We start from the raw sequence: 21,119 nt of genomic DNA, 5'->3' as shown, positions 1-21,119 counted from the left end.
TGTTCAATATCAATCTTGAGTTCAAATTCTATTAGAAACTATTGCCCTGTTGTTTGATAGTTATTACTCGCGATTAATAAGTTCGGTTTGAGTTTCTTATTACAATTTAAAAATAAAATGTTATTTAGTTTTTTATATAATAAATGTTTCTCATTATTAATTTATATAATTGTAAATTTTTCTTAGAAAGAAGCACAACTTTTTGACTTTTTTTACATGGTTATGAATGGTTTTGTGTTTTATTTCCTGTTGAAGAGAATGAATAAATAAAAAATCAGTTAAAGAATATGTAATTTAGGTAGGTTTCAAAACCACACATCTTCAAATTCTGATAATATTTGTGCTTTCAGACATTATTCAAACATGCATAATGCATTTATTATTTTATAAAAGTATTAATAAATCAAGTATATCAATATGTAAATGAAGAATAACACTAATGTCTTAGTTCGCAAACAAGACGAGATGAGAAGCATAATGACGTCGTATTTGTTACAGTGCACGAAATATACATAAAGTCAATAAAAAAAAATTCGGTACTAAAATATTAGTCCATGTTATTTGTTATGAAGTACAATCTTTTGTATTAATTAAAGTAAGAGTAAATTACTATTTGAAGCAAGCGATTGGATCCTTATTCTTTTAAAAATATTATTTCGCAACTATGAAGTTACAAATTAAATTTGATTTCAAATTCTTATAAGATTTTCCAAAACTTCTCCAAGAAACCTAAGACTTTACAGAATCATATAATGAAGGGGGGAAAAACTGCCACTTTTGGAATTAGTTTTATTTGAAATATTTATTAATTTTGTGATTAATTATTTGTTTGGAATTAAATATGATTTCAAGCTATTCTTCTAGATTCTTTTCTTAATCTTGGTTTCCAACAGACATTCTTTTTGAAAGAAATGTTAAAGTCATGAAGTTTTCTTAAAGAGATGCCTACAACATCGCATCCGACCTCCAATGCAGAGAAGCAATTTATTTTTCTGCATTGGAATAAAGAATAACACGTAGTTGCTAGATAAATAGCAGCCAAAATGTGCTTTCTACATCAACTTTCGGTCTTATATTTTATGCATTAACTTAATAAAATATTTTAAATCAGTATTTCTTTTTTTATTTGTAACTTTCCCAAATCTATGAAGATTATAGGACAGGCAAAAGTATTTAAATTTTTTGTGAGCCTAAATATTCTTCTGTATAGTCTACATCTTAAGAATCATTTCTTCATATGTGGATTAGTGATTGAAATTTTTTTAGAAGTAATCGATGTCATAGTGAATGTGTTTTAGATGACATATCGATTCGAAATGTTCTTCTAAATTTTCTTCTTAAGTTAGGCTTCCACCAAATGATTTTTCTGAAAGTTTTCTCACTGATGCCAACAAAGGCCCACACAGAGATACCAAGCCAGCATCCCATTAGACCGCCAATGTAGCTGAACAGTTCCCATTCCTATGGTGAAAAAAAAACATTTTAAATATTGGGAAATATCATGGGGTGCATTAATTTTAATTAATAATACAGTCATTTTATATTAATAATACAGTGAAACCAATTATATAAATAATATATTTAAAATATATAAGAAACAAATTAAAAAATATATAAATAATTTAAAATATATTTTCTATATAAATTTCTATATATAAACAAATTTAAATAAATATATATTTAAAATATAATATAACCTCAAATGCAGTTCTCAACTATTTTGTACTTTGAATCTAAATTCTCACAATAGTTTAAATCAGAATCTATTGCTTACGAATTTTGGAATCCAACCAGCTAATAATAATAATAATAAAAAACAAAAAACATTTTGTATAATTTACAAATATATCCACAATATAGGCATTGTATTTATATTTACAGAATATTATTATTCGAGTAAAATGTATTAGTAATAGTTAGTAGTGAATGTTTAATATATAAATATTAAAATATTTATACAGATTTTTCTTGTGATTGTGTATTAAAATATTTTTGAATTGAGTTTGATTTAAGAAAAGAGATTCATTTAACTTATTATGTAAAACTGATTAGATTTCTTTTCAAATGGATTGATTAATGATTAACTGACAAATCAAAGCGTTTCGTTTTGATTTGATATAAAAATTATAACATCTTGATTTTTATAATCAAAAATTTTTCGTGAGGTCTCCTTTCAACTTTCTTTTGAACTTCTTATCGTTAGCAAATTTTGTTCGAAAATAAAAATATTCAGAAAGTTTATTTGAATGTGAGATCCATATTATGGGTTTAAGTGATTATTAATATTTATACATCGCTTATGAAATTTTTTTAGTAATTTTAATCAGAAAATCCGAATAAGTAATCATAGACTTTAAAAATTGACGATTTTAAATTAATTTAGTGGTAAGTTCACTCCCCACACAACATTATAGAGGGTTAAAAAAGTTAAATACATATATAAGATAAAAAGAAGAAACAGAGATGAAAACTATAGCGTAGTTGCTAGAAATTTTGGCATAATGTAATTCGTCTAAAACTATAGTCAGTATCTACGCTTTCATGAAGGAAAACAAATCCATGAATTATTTTAATTTTAGAAGAGAGTTATTAATCAAACAGACTTAATAATTTTTTAAACTTTTATTTTATTTATTTCCCGTATCCCATGAAATTCGTCTCTTATAACATGTTGGATACTGATGTTTATTTGAATTTTTTTGGTTGCTTTTGTGCAACTAGCCTGAACCGTCTTTGACTATACACTACTTGATGATCCATTGATGATAATTACTTACGTTGTACAACGGAATATGTGATACAATTGTAACATCACGATCTCTTATATAAAGAACAACTCCAATCATATCCCTGGAAAAATAAAGAATATTATTATATGAAGCAATTTTATATTGTATACTTGAAAATTCTTTCTTAATTTGAAAAAATTTCAAAAACATTTCAGATTTTTTAAAAATGAGGAGTAAATAAAGTGATTTCTTTTTCATTAATGGATTTTAATTATTATTTCAGACCAAAATAATTATTTATATAACTTGTTAAGTATTGTAAGAAATCCCCAGAAATGGGATGAAACACATTTTAATAATAAATCAATGTTTGCTTTAAATCTGATTTGAAGCTAAACTTATTAATACAAAATGATGGAAACACATTCTTTATGTCATTATTAATTCAAAATGCTGTTTAAATACTTTATTTTAGTCATATTGTGGTTTTTATTGGTTAAATATACTTTTGGGGGTCTGATCATAAAATTGAGAATAGAAACTGGTAATTTTCCCTTACTTAGATCGATTCTTTCATTTTCCGTGAAATGTATGTGAAATATGAAATATAAGAATTTGCAAATTCAAATATTTTGTAAATTATACAGCAATTTTATTAAAAAGAGATGCATTCCGTATATTAAATATAAGGGCAAAATTTGACTATATATACGAAATAATGGCAAAGAAAGAGTCAAAAACATAGTTTTAGATATTAATTGTCTTAAAATGTTTTATAGTTACTATAAGTATAATCGTAGCTTGCAAAACGCGATGATAAACTGGCTGTCAACGTAGTTTTTCACCTTGTTCTCTAAAAAGTTGTAGGTGTTGTGTGAAAAGAGTGAGTTTTAGTGATTTTGCGTGTAAATAAATACAAAAATGTAATTACTTTTATAAATTCCCTACCGTAAATATTAATTCTATTAACTTAAAACCACGAGGACTCCTATCTTGCCCTATTCTCCCTATGATTCTACAATAATGAAGATATCATTGGCGTTTCATTTGAAGAGTATTTGAAGCAAATCTTTAGTAAAAAGAATAAAAAAATTCTCGAGGGTTGATGTTACAGATGTATAACTCCAAAAAATAGCCAACATTTAGACAATATTATTTTATAGAATGTTTCCGTTTTCATAAAATGTGATGATTTTTTATAATATAAATATTTTTTGATTAAATCTGCAATTTTTAATGATACACTTATTAATAATAGTGCTTTAAGAAACATTGGCTTCAGAAATCTTGCTTAGAATTAGAAAATTACATCTTAAATAAAGTTGGTAATCATATAATCTCTACTAATAATAAAGGCGAATTTGTGTATGTCTGCTTCAGATCAAACTTTGGATCTTGAAAAATAAATTTATTAAAACACTCACTACAATTACACTCACTACAATTTATTTAAAATTTAAATTAATTAAAAATTAGTGAAATTTTGATGTTTATTTACTATAATTTCTATAAATATTACAGCACAAAATGATTCTTACATCTTAAAATTCAATGAATAAATTTTAAAATATTTTTTCTATGTAATCTGTTCCAATATATTTTTATTTTTGTAATGAAATTCAAAATTTCATTTTTTACAATTATTCTATTCCAAAATTTCATTTATTGCATAAAATTATTTCATTTTTTTAAATGTACTCAATAAAATTTTACTTCCCTTAAGACATTAATTGCAACATATTTTTTGCTTTTCTTCAACTGGATATCATAGTGTTTTTAAGATTCGTTTTCAGCTCAAGTCCAAAGAAAGGATATTTCTATTACAGTTAATAAATTTCGTTTTGCGTGAATTTTTGACGTATTAAATTTCAAAACTTTATGATGTGGATGATGACATTGTTTTTTTAATTCAAAAGTAAAAAATATTAATTTCTCTTAAATTATACTATTTAAAAATGTTTTTTTGGATATTGCAACTAAGAAATTATTAGTATTTTCGAAAATGTGGTTTCATTTTCAGCTTATTTTCGAAATATCATATTTTTTCATAAATAAAGTTTGCCGTTCTTCTAAATATTTTGCTTAAGGTCGGTCAAACTTAAGTATTTAATTCAAACTAGATAATCTTAAAATCTCTGTTAAGAAGTAGGTAAAACTCTTTGGATAAAATTCCTTTTGCATTAAATTAATATTTTTCAACTTTATCAAAAAAGGCAACCTTTAGAATGTTATATTTACCTTGCTATGATTTAACGGCAAGAATGTTAATATTCTTGGCGAATATTAACTTTAAATTAAAGCTTTTCGCAAAAGGCTGCAAGCAATAACAATCGAAACTTACCTGACAGTATAAAACTTGCTGTTCTGAAAAGTAGAAGAAATACCATATAATCAATAAATTAAATGAAATGTTAAAAGTTCTAAAGTAAAAAAACATTCAAATACTGTCTTACAGAATACGGCGTAAAACGTGTTTCTTTAAATCTGTATGTATATTTCAGTTTCCTAAAGGAAAAAAAATAAAAAATAAAATCCTTAGAAAATTTTTAATTGAAACAAAACAGGATATAAATAATATAAAAATGTGAAAATAGATTTCCAATTTCTTTTGTTTTTCAGTGTTACTTTCCTCTGTCATGGTTTTACTTTGATTTTGAAAATATAGTTCTTTTTCTGGTATTGTTTATTTACAGCTAAATAAGCAAAAATAAATTCCTCTCTGGATGTAAGAATGCTTTGCTGAGATTCTAAAATTAAAAGAATCTCTCTAGATTAAGATTTTATTGATATCCATATTTGATCAGTTTGCAATTTATAAATTCAATGAATGCAGAATTTGATTTGTAGCAATGCTTTTATCATCTTCAAAGTATGCATTGTCGAAGAAATTGTCGATGATTGGTTGGCAGCTCTAATTGTATGTAAATCTAGAATATTTGCACTATCAAACTATTAAAAAATTCTAGGAAAAGATACAGGAAATAAAATGTCATCAAAATTTTCTATAGTTTAAGTAATAAGTAAATTGTGAAGTTTAGATATTTTACAAAAACATGCAGAAAAAATTTGACAATAAGCACTGTTAAACATAGCGTTGTAATAAAAACTACACCCGTTCCAATGCATTGCAAACACAAGGAATTTATGAATATCTCTCGTTTAGTATTATCGTTAAAATCCATTAGATTCTAAAAACATTTTTAAAGGGGCTTATTTCATTAGAACTTATACCACAGGGGGGGGGGGAGCACCTCGAAAAGAGGATGAGATGCTTCCAGTATGGTGACTGGATCTAGCCACCCTGGAAGATACACAAAAAGGTGGGGGATCTGGCTCCTCCCATCGATGACGGGACGTACTTCTTTCGGGAAGGATTGTACCTTGGCCGGTGATGGCCCTTAGGATTCAACCACATTTCCCGCCAGTGTTGCTGTTGCGGTGGCTCGGTCATTCAATTTTCTTTATCCGTGGGCCTTCCGGCGGGTCGGCGAATCAGTGATATGACTTCATTAGGACTTAACTTTTAATATGTCGATGTTTATAGGCTGCCATACTATTTGTAAATTACAAATAGTATGTCAGCCTATAAATAACATTAATACGTAATTCAAAAATTATTGAAAACGCTCTACAGGATAAATGATTGGATCTAGAATCATCAAATTTGCCATATAATTACTACTTGATTCATAGATACTCAATAAGAAAGGGATTTTACATTTTTTTAAATTTAAATTCGTTTAAATCTCAACTTTTTCCATGAATAGTTTAAGAACAGTCTATTGTACAAACGTTGTTTTTACTTAGCAATAAAATAAATATAAAATTGCTTTTAATCATACCTTTTTATTTTTCTAATTATAATAAATTTTAAAATTGATTTTAAGAGATTTTTCCGCTAAATTTTTCATCATTTTATTATTAAATTTATACGTTTGTGCATTGCAGTGATATTAAATATACTTTTTTTGCGCGGTATCGTTGCTATTTTTTTAAAGAAATGTTTAAATTTAAAATTAAAATAGAGGAATCGAGGCTTATATATTATTATGCTAAGAAGTATAAAACTAATGACTCGAATATTTTAAATTTTTTTAAAAAAAATTTATTGCTAGTGTAAAGGAAGCTGACTCATAGAAATTCAATAGTTTGCTTTTAAGACTGATTTCCACTTTTAAAAGGAATGAACTTCAGTTACTTATGTGTCTGTGCATCACTTAATTTTCCCTTTTCTAAATTAAGGATGCAGCTGTTATGGTAATGGATTCAGTGTCTACTTATCCCATGTAGGTTGGTAGACATTGAATTCAGTTGAATTCTAGTTTTGAGTATATAATTCTAATTATGAATGGATCTTTCTGTTAAAATTCTGGCATTAAAATTGGTAGACATTTTAGACTTTGGTAGATATTTTATATCCTAACACTTAACACTACACCACACTATCGTTTCTAGAGCTCAAATGACCGTTTCAGGTTTGATATAGATGTAGGTGGACTGTATTTAAAAAAATTACAAAGATATTTTAAACTATGAAAAGTTTCATTAAATCAAATTTGCATATTCATAGCAATATTGTTTTTGCTTTTTATTCTAATGCTGTGCTGAAATTTGCTTGGCATTGTTTTGTTATTTTTTATATTTCTCCAGAATGGAATTTGAAATGAATAATAAATAATATTGTTACAAACTGCAAATCTTACATGCAATTTGGTTGGCAGTTTTCTTTGCAGAGTTCAAAACTTTTCTTTAATTCTTCATTGTCACAATATGGCATTCCTGTAAAAAAAGGTTATAAATTACTAATTAATTTGAGGAAATTAAATTTTAATTAAAATTATTTTTGATGGAAAATTATTGTTGAATTCTTTATCTTTGTATTAGAAATTTCAATTCATCAAATAATTTTAAGAGCAAATTTTATGGGTAATGAAATTCGTTGTTGATTATAAACTTTCTTATTTTGTTGTATTAACCTTAAACCTTATTTTGTTGTTCATTATAAACTTTCCATATCCTTTCTGGTTTAAAGATTCATTTTCTGGTATAATATTGATATTTTAACGTTTCGATAATATTTTTTAAAGAATTCATAGTTCCTTTAGATTGTCAACGGTTAATTTATTTATATTAACGTTCCGTTTCTAAAGCAACACGAGGGCTATTTTAGGACGGACCTAGTAATCTGGAACCGCGATCAGGTGACGAGGACGACACATGAGCTAGCACCCCCTCTCCAAACTTTTGCGCCACACCAGTGGGAGGACGTTTTGCCTCGACGGATTTAGCATGCACCTGACCCGCTTACACGGGTCTAGTGCAACGCTAAAAGTGCGGTTCTTCGATGGAATCGTGTCTCGAACCAGAAACCCTCAGGTTCCGAAGCTGAGACCTTACCATCAGGTCACCGCCACTCCAAAGATACTCGAGGAAGAGTCAAAAAGTAAGGGGACGTTTGAGAAAAGGTGCATTTAATGATAAAAAAACTGAAACATACATTCTTTTTCTATATACCCCTCCCCCAGGACTTCAGCGCACTTTTCCCAACGTTTCAGAAGTTTTTTGATTCCGTCGGAAGAAATGTTTTTCTGTTGTATCAATAACCAATTTGGCACCACATTAACGATTTCTACATCGGTTACAAAGGCTTTTCTTCATCTCTTACAAATCTTCTTCCCCTTAGCACTTTCTTTAATGAGCAAAAAGCACGAAAATCGCTTGGGGCCTGGTTTGGATTGTATGGCGGGTGTTCCAGCTCTTCGAATTCCAACTGTTTTATTGTTTTGAACGGTCGTTAGACAAAATGTGATCGAGCGTTATCTTGCTACAGGATTACACCTTTTCGCAGTTTTCCACGACATTTGGATTTGATAGCAGGTTTCAATTAGTTCGCAGCACATCACAATAGTTACTACTATCCACAGTTTCGTCTCTTGTGATGAAATGAATGGATAATACACCTTCCATGTCCCAGAATAGTGTTAGCATAATTTTATCAGCTGATGACTGACGTTTAAATTTCTTAACTTTTTGTGATGATGGGCGTTGCATTCGACGAATTTCAGCAGGTTTAACACCTTCCGCAAACAAAAAGCTAATTGTTGCCATGATTTTCTCTTTGGTGCAGATCGGCAATTTAGCTGCCACATTTAATGGTCTGCTACACTCCATTGACTAACGCGGGAATAAGACTCACACATTGAATAGAAGTTTTGCTAACTACAATATTTCAGTGCTGGATACTAGCAGTATTACCAAACGCTGGGGAAAGAAATTGCAAAAGTCCCTTTACTTCTTCATATCAAACTTCATGCCGTTTTTCTACCATTTCAGACCAAACTTTATATTGTCATTGATTTTTTGGAAAATAAAAATTGTATTAATTATACATAAATTTTTCTATTAAAAATAATTCTTACTGTTGAATAATTGCAAGAATGGTATGCATTCGCTTTAATTGTTTGAATGTGTAAATTTTTTTCGGTATAAGCATTCACCAACGAAAATTATTAAACAATATTTTCAAAGACATTATCAGTATATAATTAAAAAGTTCCGTGAACTCTATTAGAAATTACGACTTCATTCACTTACCTTTCGGACATAAATATTTCCACTTATAAGAAAACATCGTCAGATACTTTTCGCACCCGAGACATTGCATATTATGAGTCTGCTCACAAAATTCTCTACACATCTGAAAGATAAGAAATTTGTGATTTGTAAACCTTGAATACGATTTCAAGCTGATAGAAAAAATGTGAACTAACTAACTTCCTGTGACCGAGGTCCAGTTTTATTGTTCTTCTTCCATACGGCATCATAATCTGTACAATTAGTATCATAAGGATATGGAAGTAGATGTTCCTCTTCCTGAAAGGTGAAATTAGATTTCAAAATGTTAAAAACTATTTTTGTAGAAATAAGTCTAATGTAAAAGCTTTGGTTAAATTAGTTAATGGTCTATTTTAAAGGAATTAAGATTTTCAAAATATTAACTTGAGAAGTAACAGGCAAGAATGAGAACAAAGCATAAACGTATGTAAAATGATTTCTTACAAAACGAAGAAATATCTCGTATTTGTATCCGCTTCTTAAAGCGTGGCCATATTGAATTGGATTATCCGGCACAAAAGGCGAGTGGACCGAGAGGAACACCTGAGAATCAACCCATGGATAGAGCGTGTCTTCTCTCTCTTGAGTCATGCTGGCTATTATCATATCTTTAAAGAAAGAATTGAAAATATTTCGTAAGAAATAAACATAGCTCAAAATCTTAATCACAAAGTTAGATAAAAAAACATTGCAGCAATTCATCTGCATGGTATGGTTTTATTACTAAATAATTATGTTCTTAAATTATTGGTAGTATAAATATAACTCCATCTCTTTTAAATTTAAAAGAAAAAATACTTGTGTTGTCATTAAATATTGATTTTTTTTCAAAAATATTACTTTTTTGGATATTGCAGCATTTTTCCATCTTTCGTGCAGCTAACTAACTCTGAGAAGAAAAATGCCTGGTTGTGAAGATGTAATCTATTTATTAAGGCGTTTTTTTCATATATCTGTGAAAATAGAACCTCACTCCAAAAAGGCCCTCTGTAAGGAGCGAAAAAATAATAGTTTGAAAGAGCAATATCTGGTAAATACGGTAGGTGAGCCAAAACATCTAAGCAAAGTGATTCTAAATTTTCTTTCGCTGTTATAACAGAATTCGGGGGGGGGGGGAATTGGAATAATATTGATCAACCATAATTTGTATTTTTCCTCATTCATGATATATAAGTCGATTGGTTCTCTCTCCAGGACTTCCCAAACAGGGATACTTTAATTTGAATCATCCTGTATGTTAGACGTGGATAAAAATAACTATGCAAATGTGACGCTGCTAAAAGTGACTAAATTCAATAAAATTAAAGAAATAGGCGATTAATGAGCTTATTTATAAATAAACAAACAAAGCCCCTCCCCTAACATAACGAGTAATCGCTGATGTTGAATTTCAGATACGACTACATTTTTTTTACTCTAAAATGAATAATGATTACACATTTGATAATGATTGAATTATACTAAATTAAATGTTTGAATTGACTCTATAATCAGTTAGGTTGTTACTTACGATCTGGATAAGTTGCATCCAGTTTGTTAGGTTCTTCTTTACTGAAGATATGAAGGTTATAAGAGTAACATCTTGCATATATAGCGAATTCCAAAGAGTAAACATAAGTTACCCTCCACGTTCTGAAAAAAAGGGGTACAAAATAAGAAATCACATTATTATCTGATGTTTTGCATAAAGTCATATTATATGAAGTTTACAATTAGGAAAATAAAAGAAGAAATTTATTTAAAACTAGAGGGTTACAGCCCTGTTTACTCCTTTCGCTCGCCATATAGTTATACATTTCTATTAATGGTAAGAAATTATAAATACAGCCGTTAGAGAAGAGTGGAGGAATTTCGCGCGCCTAAGAGGGCTTTGCAATAGTAAATTTAGTAATGATTTTCACTAACCAATTTTAAAAAATCTTTTAGGGCAACCATCAAGCAGTGAGAGTAGTTTCTTCTTTTTTTTTTGTTTTAGACCCTTTTTTTCAAAATATCCAATTTTTTAAAAAGTATATTTGTGTGGTTTAACCTCTATGGTGGGAAATTCCTCATACTGGTGGAGGGAATTTCACGCTTTTTGCTTTGAACTGAAATATTGTGATTTAGAAATTAAAATACTATTTTTCATGAGCTCTATTTTATATTTTATTGATTATATTCATTACTTATTTTACTGATATAAAATGCTCATTATTAAAAGAATGAACATTATTAAACGAATATAAGATAGCAACGCATCATAAATGATATCACAAGATTGCAGAGCATCATTAAAAAATAATTGCATGAAACCATGCTCTTCATTTGAGTTTTGCCGGAATTTCAAATATATATGATTTGATTTAATCTTTATTCATCCCCCCGGGGGGCACCTCGAAATGAGGATGAAAAGCTTCCGGCATGGTGGTTGGTTCTCTCCACCCTGGAGGGTACACGAAAAGGTAGGGTGCTGGCTTCTCTCATCGATGACGGGACGTACTTCCTTAGGGAAGGGTTGTACCGTGACTGGTGATGGCCCTTAGGACTCAATCATAGTTTCAGCCAGTGTTGCTGTAGCGGCGGTCCTGTCATTCAATAATTTTTATCCGTGTGCTTTCGGGCGGGTCGGAGAGTCAGTGATGTGACTTAATCTTTATTCATTCAATTGCGTTTCAAGGTAAGCACAAAAAGAGTTCTTTCTTTCTGTTTCAAATAAGGGTATAGTTTCTGAGTATAAATATGTTTAGCTCCAAAAAAAATGGGACTGTGAAAAGGAAAAAGCTCACTCTATGTATCACGAAAGAGCAATTTATTTGTAGATAAGCTTAAAATAATTAATTAAGGCGAAATCAGACTTTTTAAAAATGTCTCTTTACTTTTCCGTATGGAAAGTTAAAAAGAAAGATGAACGAAACATAAGTTTAAAGTTTAAAGTCTCCACATTTTAAGTTCGTAATATGCATTTTTGAAATTATGTCTATATTTCATTTTGTTTGTCTGTGAACCTGAAAAATCAAAACTGCTTTCATCTAGACAGATAAAATTTGGTATGTGTTTTATACATTAAATTGTCAAATTTTAAATTAGAATTGTCTGGTCATCTGTATTTGGACCGTCTATCAGTCTGTCCCTTCGCAAGCATGTTAAACATCATAATTCAAAAGTACAATGATTTCGATAAATAAAATTTGATAATTTTAAATGAAAATGTTTTAAAATTTTAAGAGTAGAAGTTTATAAAATTTTGTATTAATTTCCTCAAAAGGTTCATCGTCTGCTTTTCAGCTCTATCGTACGGATATAAGCGAGGTAACTAAAAAAACAAACTTGGATTGAAATTAATAAAATTTTATATGTAAAACTGTCCTCTTATATCAAACTTTGACTATAATCGGAGGCAGAAAACGAAGGAATCCAAGATGCTTCCTTAGTTTTCTTCATTATGCTTCTGAAGCACAAAACTTCCGTGTGTGGGTCTCTCAAAAGGAAAACCTAAGCACAAGTAGCATGCTTGGACTTACCCAAGATCTACGATTTTTTTGAGGGAAAAAAAAATGTGTGGTGGTGGGTGGGTTGGTAGGGAGATTACATTCTTATAAGAGAATATGCGAGAAAGATGAAGAGTGATCACCCTCATTGGTTTAACTTTTTAATCTTTATGGATTCATGGAAGTTTATTTAGAATTATCTATACTAGCTTCATGGATTCTTGGTTTTAACATTTTATATGTTTTTTCCCATAATCTAATTTAATGATGTTCTTCATTTTGGAAACGTGCTGCTTTACTGATTTAACTAAGAATCTATAGAATACTTGAGATGTTTGCAGGTTATATGTAATTTTTTTGTATAGAATTATGTGCAAGGAAATTTAATAATATGGAGAGGGTTTTTAATGATTTGATTCCAGCTTATAACATTGAGGAGCAAAAGTTTCATATCCATATAACGCTCAAGCATGGTAATTCAGAAGTTACAAATTTTTATTAGACTTTTTGTACTGATATTTCACCCATTTTGAACTATATTAAATAGTTAACGCTATCAGAAGAGAGTTGCATTTATGAAGATTTATCTGCATGTACGAAGATGGGTAGAAAAGTCTCCGGACTAACAAGGAAAATAAAAACATTCTGTTTAATGATTTCTTTATTTTTTTAACTTACGTAGACTTCCAAAGACGTACACTTTCACCAGCGGTGCGACAATGCTTAGATCCCCTCTCTGAAAGAGCTTTCGTCTGAGGGCTTAAAGTAGGCATTCGTCGCTAAAATGACTTCGGTATCAGAACAGAATTTTCTTCCAATCAGAATTTTTTTTTTGGTTTGAGAAAGAGGTTGTAGTCTGAGGGGGCCATATCGGAAGAAAAGGGTGCATGAAGAAGAATTGCAAATTTCATTTAATGAAGTTTTGCCATCACAATGGCAGACTTGTGAACGAGGGCATTGTCCTGGTGAAGCAGGACTTTCTTCTTGGCCAAACAGAGTCTTTTTTCTTTGATTTTGGAATGCAATTTATCCAGAAGATAATAATAATATTCAGCATTGATGGTCCTGCTTTTTTCTAGATAATACAATAATGACATTCCCTTAGGACCCAACATTTTTTTTTTTTGCCATAACCTTTCCAGCAGATGGCGCGTTTTTTACTTTTTTGATGCTGATTCGTCCTTCACTACCAACTGTTTTGATTGCTGCTTGGTCTCTGGAATATAGTGATGGGTCCATGTCTCTTTCACAGTAAAGAAACGCCTCAAAAATCAGTTGGGTTTGAATTGTACAGCACCAAACATTGTTCCAATATCGTAATTCACTGAAGGTTTTAATCCAAGGTCAGCACACGCGGCACCCATCTTACTGACAACTTTCTCATATCTAAAATATTGGTTAAAATATCATGCGCTCATTCTTTAGATATAACCACAGACTCAGCAACATCTGTCAATTGCAATCGGCGATCATTCATAATGTAACTATTCTAACAATTTTGTGGTGGATTGGTATGAGTGAGGATAGAACCTGGTACCTTGTGGTTCGCAGCCGAGTAACATGACCACAATACAAAAGCAATCGCCCTTCTAGCGTAGCTGTTAGCTGGCGTATAAGTTTTCATTACAAACTCTCCCTCCAGTGAGTCGGAGGTGAGACGAACAATATGGCTGTTGAGTGGGGATGTATTATTTAGCTGTTGAGTCTAATGTGCCTGTACCCATTTGAGTAGCGACAAGCGTTATGGCGAGTGTGTGTGCGTGAGGGGTTGTTGTTGCTGCGGCCTTTATGTGCTGCTGCGTCAAATGAACCTGACGACTTTGGTTGCGGGTAGACGGCACCATAACAGCTGTACGAACTTTGAAGGCTCATCGTTCGAGGTCACCAATGTGGCGGATTGGTATGAGTGAGGATAGAACCTAGTACCTTGTGGTTCGCAGCCGTGTAATATGGCCACAATACAAAAGCAATTGCCCGTGTTGCGTAGCTGTTTTAACTGGCTTCTAAGCTTTCACTGCAATTTCCTCTCTAGTGGCTGATTTTGGTTTTCCAGAACGCTCCACATCCAGAGTGTTTGTATAACCACGTTTAAAATCTACAACCCATGTTCTAACATTTGTAAACGAAGGAGCAGATTCTACCAGTTTAACATCTAGTTCAGTTTTAATATTCATTGGAGATAAGGCTTCTATAAAAAAATATTTTATCACAGTTCGAACTTCAGTTTTTACCGCACTCGGCTAAAAAGGACTGAAGAAAATTTTAAAACAGCACAGTATAAAAACAATCAAATACAAATCTTTCGAAGTACACAAGAAGTACTAAACAAAGACAGCATTTTGAAGTGCCTTAGTCGAAGTAACTCAAGAAGCGCCACCTCTAAGTGAGACCGGAAACTTTTCAAACCCAGTCTCGAAAATTTTATCTTTTCATATCTGATAATCGTTTGAAGGATGCAACTTAGATTATTGCAATTTCTCTATTTATAAATAAAAAAATATTTTAAAAATTAGAAATTTATTTCAGCGTTAGGCTAATAAATTGCCAATTTTCATTACGAAGAAAACGAAATATATTACGTACTTTGTATCAGAATAGAAAAACATATCATTCTTTCTACGGTTAACTATAAATGTAAGTCGTTGGATTGCATCTCGTACCTCAGTAGTAATATTTTCTGATGAATTTGTGTAATATCCAAATCTCGGAAGCTGGAATAAGAAAAGAATCAACCCTCTGATGAACACATCTTTTCTTCTTATTGAAACTTTAAAATAAAAAAAAACAACCATTGACATGGAAATTTGGTTAAATTATTATTACCAAAAGCTTAAATGACTTAGTCTATTTAATAATTTTACATGAACCTTTATTTTAAAAGAAAAATACTTGCCTCTAGTTCTGAAATATTACCGACGCACATAAAAGGATGTTTCTGACAGAATGCTTCTAAATCATCCGGTTTCTCACACAAATGAGGATAACGACGACAAAAATAGCTTCTGCTAATCCTGGAAATAATAATAAAATCTACATAAATATGAAACGTATCCTAAGGGAAATTCTCAACATATTTGCTAGATGTTAAAATATTCGGGTTGATACACAATGAAGTTCACTCAAGTGCTGAAACTAGTCGTTACAGTATTAAGATAGTTTAGATCCTTCCAGTAATCATCCATTTTATTCCAGGTCGTTAAATGTGCATATTTTATTTAAAACTTGTGACTTTTCTTGAAATTTCTTTCTAGAAAAAAGCAATATAAATTAATTTAGAATGATCCAGCTTTGTCGCTTTTATTAGTTTTTGATAATGATGATGTCGTGTCCGTGTTATATCTAAAAGGTGGTGCAGTAGCATCTGAGGGTAAAGACCCCTGAATGCCAGGAGGCAGAACTTTTAGCTCATATGAAGATGACACTCACATGCACAATTCCTTTCTACGGGGGGGGGGGCTACTTCACACACCTCACAGATAGAACACAGGTAATCCATGTCCGACTCAGGACTCGAGCCCGGGACGTCCAGATCACGGAGAAGGCACGTTACCTAAAACCCAGGACGTCAGTAAAAGTTTTTAAAAGTACAAAAGCATATGAGTGCCAGATCGTTATGATGGCATTTCTGCATACTTCTTTCCATTCTTTCAAATAATTCTAAGAAACATTATTGTATTTATAATTTTACGGTTACATTTAAAAACGTTTAACGGTGCTTAAAACCATTTAACGGTTTAAAAACGTAAAACGTTGGTACGTTTAAATATTTAAAAATACATTTTAAAATAGAATAATGTTTTGTGGTAAGACTGATTAAAATTATCTGCTTTTATAGTTTTATACTTTTAAAAAGTATGTCACTGACTGAGTGTGTAAATAACACCCGATTTTATGAATTAAAATGAATGGTACGTTTTTTTTTTAAATATGCCAATTAGTCTGTAAATTCACTCGAGGGATATAAAATGTTTAAAGTGTTTAAAAAGTTAAAAAGTATTTGTTTTAATAACAAATTATTTTAATTGATAAGGACTTCAGATTGAGTTACATTTTTAATGCACCAACTTCCGTCTGAGTGAATCCGTTGAAGTCAATCCGGCTATATTTTCTTTTTCTAAATGCTGTATACATATATATAATATTTAATAATGACGTACATGGAACTAAACGTAAATACTAACAATGATAAAAGATGATGTCTGAAATTTGTTGATTATAACAACGAAATGCAATTGAAGTGGAATCTGTCTCTTTTAAAATGTTGAGCTAATTCAATTTCTGATGTTAGTTTGATTTTCTCAGATCTGGTAATTCATTTAGTTAGAGCAATTTATGCAGAAATTTTATGTACTTTTCTCAGTTAATCAGATTTTATAATTGTATTCAGTGTATGAATTGAGCTTTCTAATTTATAATTTTTAAGAATTTTTCATCAGATGAATTATTTTTTTATGAAAAAACCCCTTTTGAAAGTGGAAAGGACTAGAAAGCGTTTTAAGGTTCTTTTTCTCTCTTCAGCACCACCGCCAGTATATATCTTTGGTTATTGACTACGAGGAAACAATATATATGTATATATATCTTCAAAATTCTATATGTATATACAGTATGCGCCAAAATGTACAGTACTGAAACTTGCACATCTCGAACATATAATTGCGTTTGTCGACGTGGTATATCTCCAGCTACACGTGTTCGCAGTTGTGAAAAGGAAGTTATGTTGTGCAGTTATTGTTGGAAATGGTCTCTTGATGGCGGAAAACGTATTTGTAGTTGAGCATTATTTCTGCTAATACGGAAGTGGTCGGGTAGATGAATCGAGTTTGGAAAAGGTGGCAAGGTGAAAAAGGTTCCAAGAGAAGCTTAATAAGACGTCAACGAGTTACAGAGTTATGCTGTCTGTTATTGTGATATTTTGCCGTCATACTGTGTCAACGGCAGGGGAATGCTACAGGAGAGTGTGTTCTACAGTGAAGATAAAACAAGAACTGTGCCTGCACTACGTGAGAGAATCATGCCTTTTTGCAGAAATATGCAGCAAACTTTGTTTCAGTATACGTTTGAGAATCTGCGTGAACGATATGAACAATAAACTACTGAAAGGCGTTGCGCACTTTGAATACTTACATTACGCCTGCCGTGGTAAATCAACACGCTAATAGTGTGTACACATTTTAATTTCTTTTGAGGAAAAATAAACTCACAAGTGATAATAATGTAATTTTATTCATCTTTTCATTTCAGTACTATGTAATTTTGTTCATCTTTTCATTTCAGTACTGTATATTTTGGCATATACTGTATATGTATATGTATCTTAGAAATGACAAAATCTGACAAAAAATGACATTTTTGGCATAACAGTTGAGAAGAACGTAAAGGTTGAAGATGAAGTTATGTTTATTTACACTGACTAATATTATATACACTTTATTTGCAGGATAACTCCTTTTAATGTTAGAATAAAAAAAATTATTTGCAAGCATATTATTAAAATCCATTTTTATTTAATTTTTCTTTAATTTAATCTGGGATGGATAACGCTAAATTTAATTGAAGAAATAATTTTTAAAATATTGCACTGATATTTTAAATCGGGAATATTTTTTGAAAAGAATTGCGATAATAAATAAAACCATCGGGAGTGATCTCTCCAAAATTTTCTCTCATACTCTGTAATAAAGGTGTTATCGTAGAGAACGCCTTGCATGGCACTGGTGTACAATTATATATATATTATTATATTATATATATATCGACATATTATAGCTTGAAGAGAATATAGAATTTTTACTGAATCTATCGTATCGAGTTATTTGGCTATTAATCCCTGACACGCGGTTAATAGTATTATAAAATCCAGCTTAACATTAAATGTATAGACACTTTTTTCCAATCTATTGAAATTAAAATTTTATACATAACTACTATTGCAATCAGAAATTCCCAATAGATTTGATATATTCATTGCGTCTTTGAGTTATCATGTTTAAATGTTTCTGAAAATACAGACCGATAGATGGTCAATCCCTTGTTGGATTTCGGTCACAATTTGACAGGTGTCTAGATTGTAGATGATAATTCTGTGTGTCCAATTTTATCTACCCAGATCGCTTCTTTTTGTAGTTATTGTACTCAATTATATTCGAACAGTCGAACAGACAGACTTCACCTGAGTGGGCTTTACTCAAAATGTGATAGAAAGCTACATATTTGGTATTAAGATCATGTACCAAATTTTATCCATCTAGATCAAAGCGTTTTATAGTTATCTTTGTCAGAGATAGATGGAAATTTCTCAAAAATTTTGGAAATGATTGAAATTTTTCGAACTGAGAGTGATCAAAAAAGTAAGATTTGTCAAATTCTAGAGCTTGAATTTTTTGGTAATTATTTTACTTTCTTTATACTACATATACGAGAAAATGAAAAAGTAAGATGTCAATATTGGTCACATATCTCTATTTTATTCTGAACACCCCTTCGATTGGACTTCGGTCAAAATCTTATCGAAATATATAAATCTGAAGTAGATTTCATAAAATAAATTTCATTCTTTTAGCTCAATGCGTTTTTAAGTTAATTTGTTCACAGATAGATATATATAATTCCAAATATATGAGGCGTTTATTTTGAAAATGGGACTAGTCCATTTTTTTGTTATTGCGAGATATTTGAAGGTTTGCATTTCAATAAATTAAAAAATGTTAATAAGTATTAATAGATATATTTTTTGTATTTTGTGGCACCAGATAATTTAAGTTTATAATCCAATAGTGTTTACAGTGTTAACTAAAAAAAAAAAAAAAAAAAAAAAAGAGATTTATTATAATTAAATGGACTTGCTTCACTTTTAAAATTAATGAATTATTATAAACGTTCATTTAATTAGGAAATATTTCAGTTACATCAGTCTGTTTTTTTAATAATAATAACAAAATACTATTCAAAAGTTTACAATTGTTTATTCATTCGAAAAAAAGTGAAACAAAACAAAGAATATTCTTGAAGAAAATATTACATAATAAAAAACAAATCAGTTTTATTAAGAATTTCAGTAAAATTATACATTTTCAGTTTTTACGTAAGTATAATTAAATTGAATTTTATTCTGTATTTAACATTTTAAAATGTCCATGATGAACAGAAGTTATATATGGTAATAAATCCATCCTTTCTTTGCATTTTTCAGATGTAATAGATATCCTTTTTTTTTCATACATAAAAGATAATTTTATATTTCTGAAATCACTTAGTCTTCCTCGTTGTGGTGGCAAATCGATAATTTCAAATTCAGCATCTCGTTCTATCGAAGTTTTGTAGTACATTTTGTATGGTGCATCCCTTGTAAATCTGATTCAGCATATGAGCCGTTTATTTTGAAAGTGAAGCAAGTCCATTTTTGAAAAAAAAAATGGAGATAATGGTAGTAGAGATAAAGCTTGTTATGATCTTTTTTTATGCGTAAACAATTTAAAGTAAAAAAAAAAAAAAAAAAAAAAAAAAAAAACAGATTCTAGTATTTTGAAGATGGCAGATGGCTCTTAACAAAATTATTTTTGACCGAACATTTTACGGCAAAATTTAGCTTCGGTTACTGTATGGTGAAGCAAATGTGGCCGTTTGATATCATGTCTGAATTCTAGGTGTTTCTATCTATCTATCTATCTTTGATAATAAAAATCGGTGGTTGTACAATGTTTCATAAATAATAAAAAGTATTTCTTAATTTTGTGTTTTAATAATAATACAGCATCATGTGTGCATCTCTGACCATATCTGCTTCTAATTAGGCCCGCTTCAAATATGCATCAAAATACAACTGCATCCAGTTAGGCCCGCATCTAAATAGATCTGCATCTAATTAAGCAAGCATCAGATCGGCATCTAATTAAATCTGAATCTATTTATACCCACAGATATAAACTGGATATTTTTAATATGCATCTAATAAGGCCCGCATCAGATCTGCATCAAATTAGATCCACTTCTAAATCGAACTGCATTTAATTAGGCCTGCATCAAATTTGCATCTAATTAGGGCTGATTCAGATCTACATTTGATTAGAATCATATCTAAATAGATCTGCATGAGGTGTGCATCTAATTAGGCCGGCATCAGATCCGCATCTAATAAGACCCGTCTCTGAATAGATCTGCATCTATTTAGGTCTGCATCTAATTAGGCCCGTATCAGTTCTCTCATCTAATTAGAACCGCATCTAATTAGGCCTGCATCTTGTCTGCATCTAATTAGACCCCAATCAGATCTGCATCTAATTAGATCCCTATCTAAATCTGCATCAGT

General features: G+C 30.3%; 1 protein-coding gene and 1 long non-coding RNA gene across 2 annotated transcripts in view; one reads left to right on the top strand and one right to left on the bottom strand.

The window, feature by feature from the left end:
- LOC129981070 (solute carrier organic anion transporter family member 74D-like) overlaps positions 1-21,119 on the top strand; it is a 75,933-nt gene that overhangs the window by 5,545 nt on the left and 49,269 nt on the right. The gene's annotated exons all lie outside the window — the stretch shown is intronic.
- LOC129981071 (uncharacterized) lies at positions 9,334-9,870 on the bottom strand. The gene is made up of 3 exons (XR_008785287.1): positions 9,789-9,870; positions 9,504-9,602; positions 9,334-9,426 (listed from the first exon to the last, which is right to left on the bottom strand). It is a non-coding gene; the product is annotated as an uncharacterized LOC129981071 (long non-coding RNA).

This window comes from Argiope bruennichi, chromosome 8, assembly GCF_947563725.1.
Source record: "Argiope bruennichi chromosome 8, qqArgBrue1.1, whole genome shotgun sequence".
In the NCBI taxonomy this organism is placed as follows: domain Eukaryota; kingdom Metazoa; phylum Arthropoda; class Arachnida; order Araneae; family Araneidae; genus Argiope; species Argiope bruennichi.
This window is presented reverse-complemented; position numbering and strand designations above follow the sequence as displayed.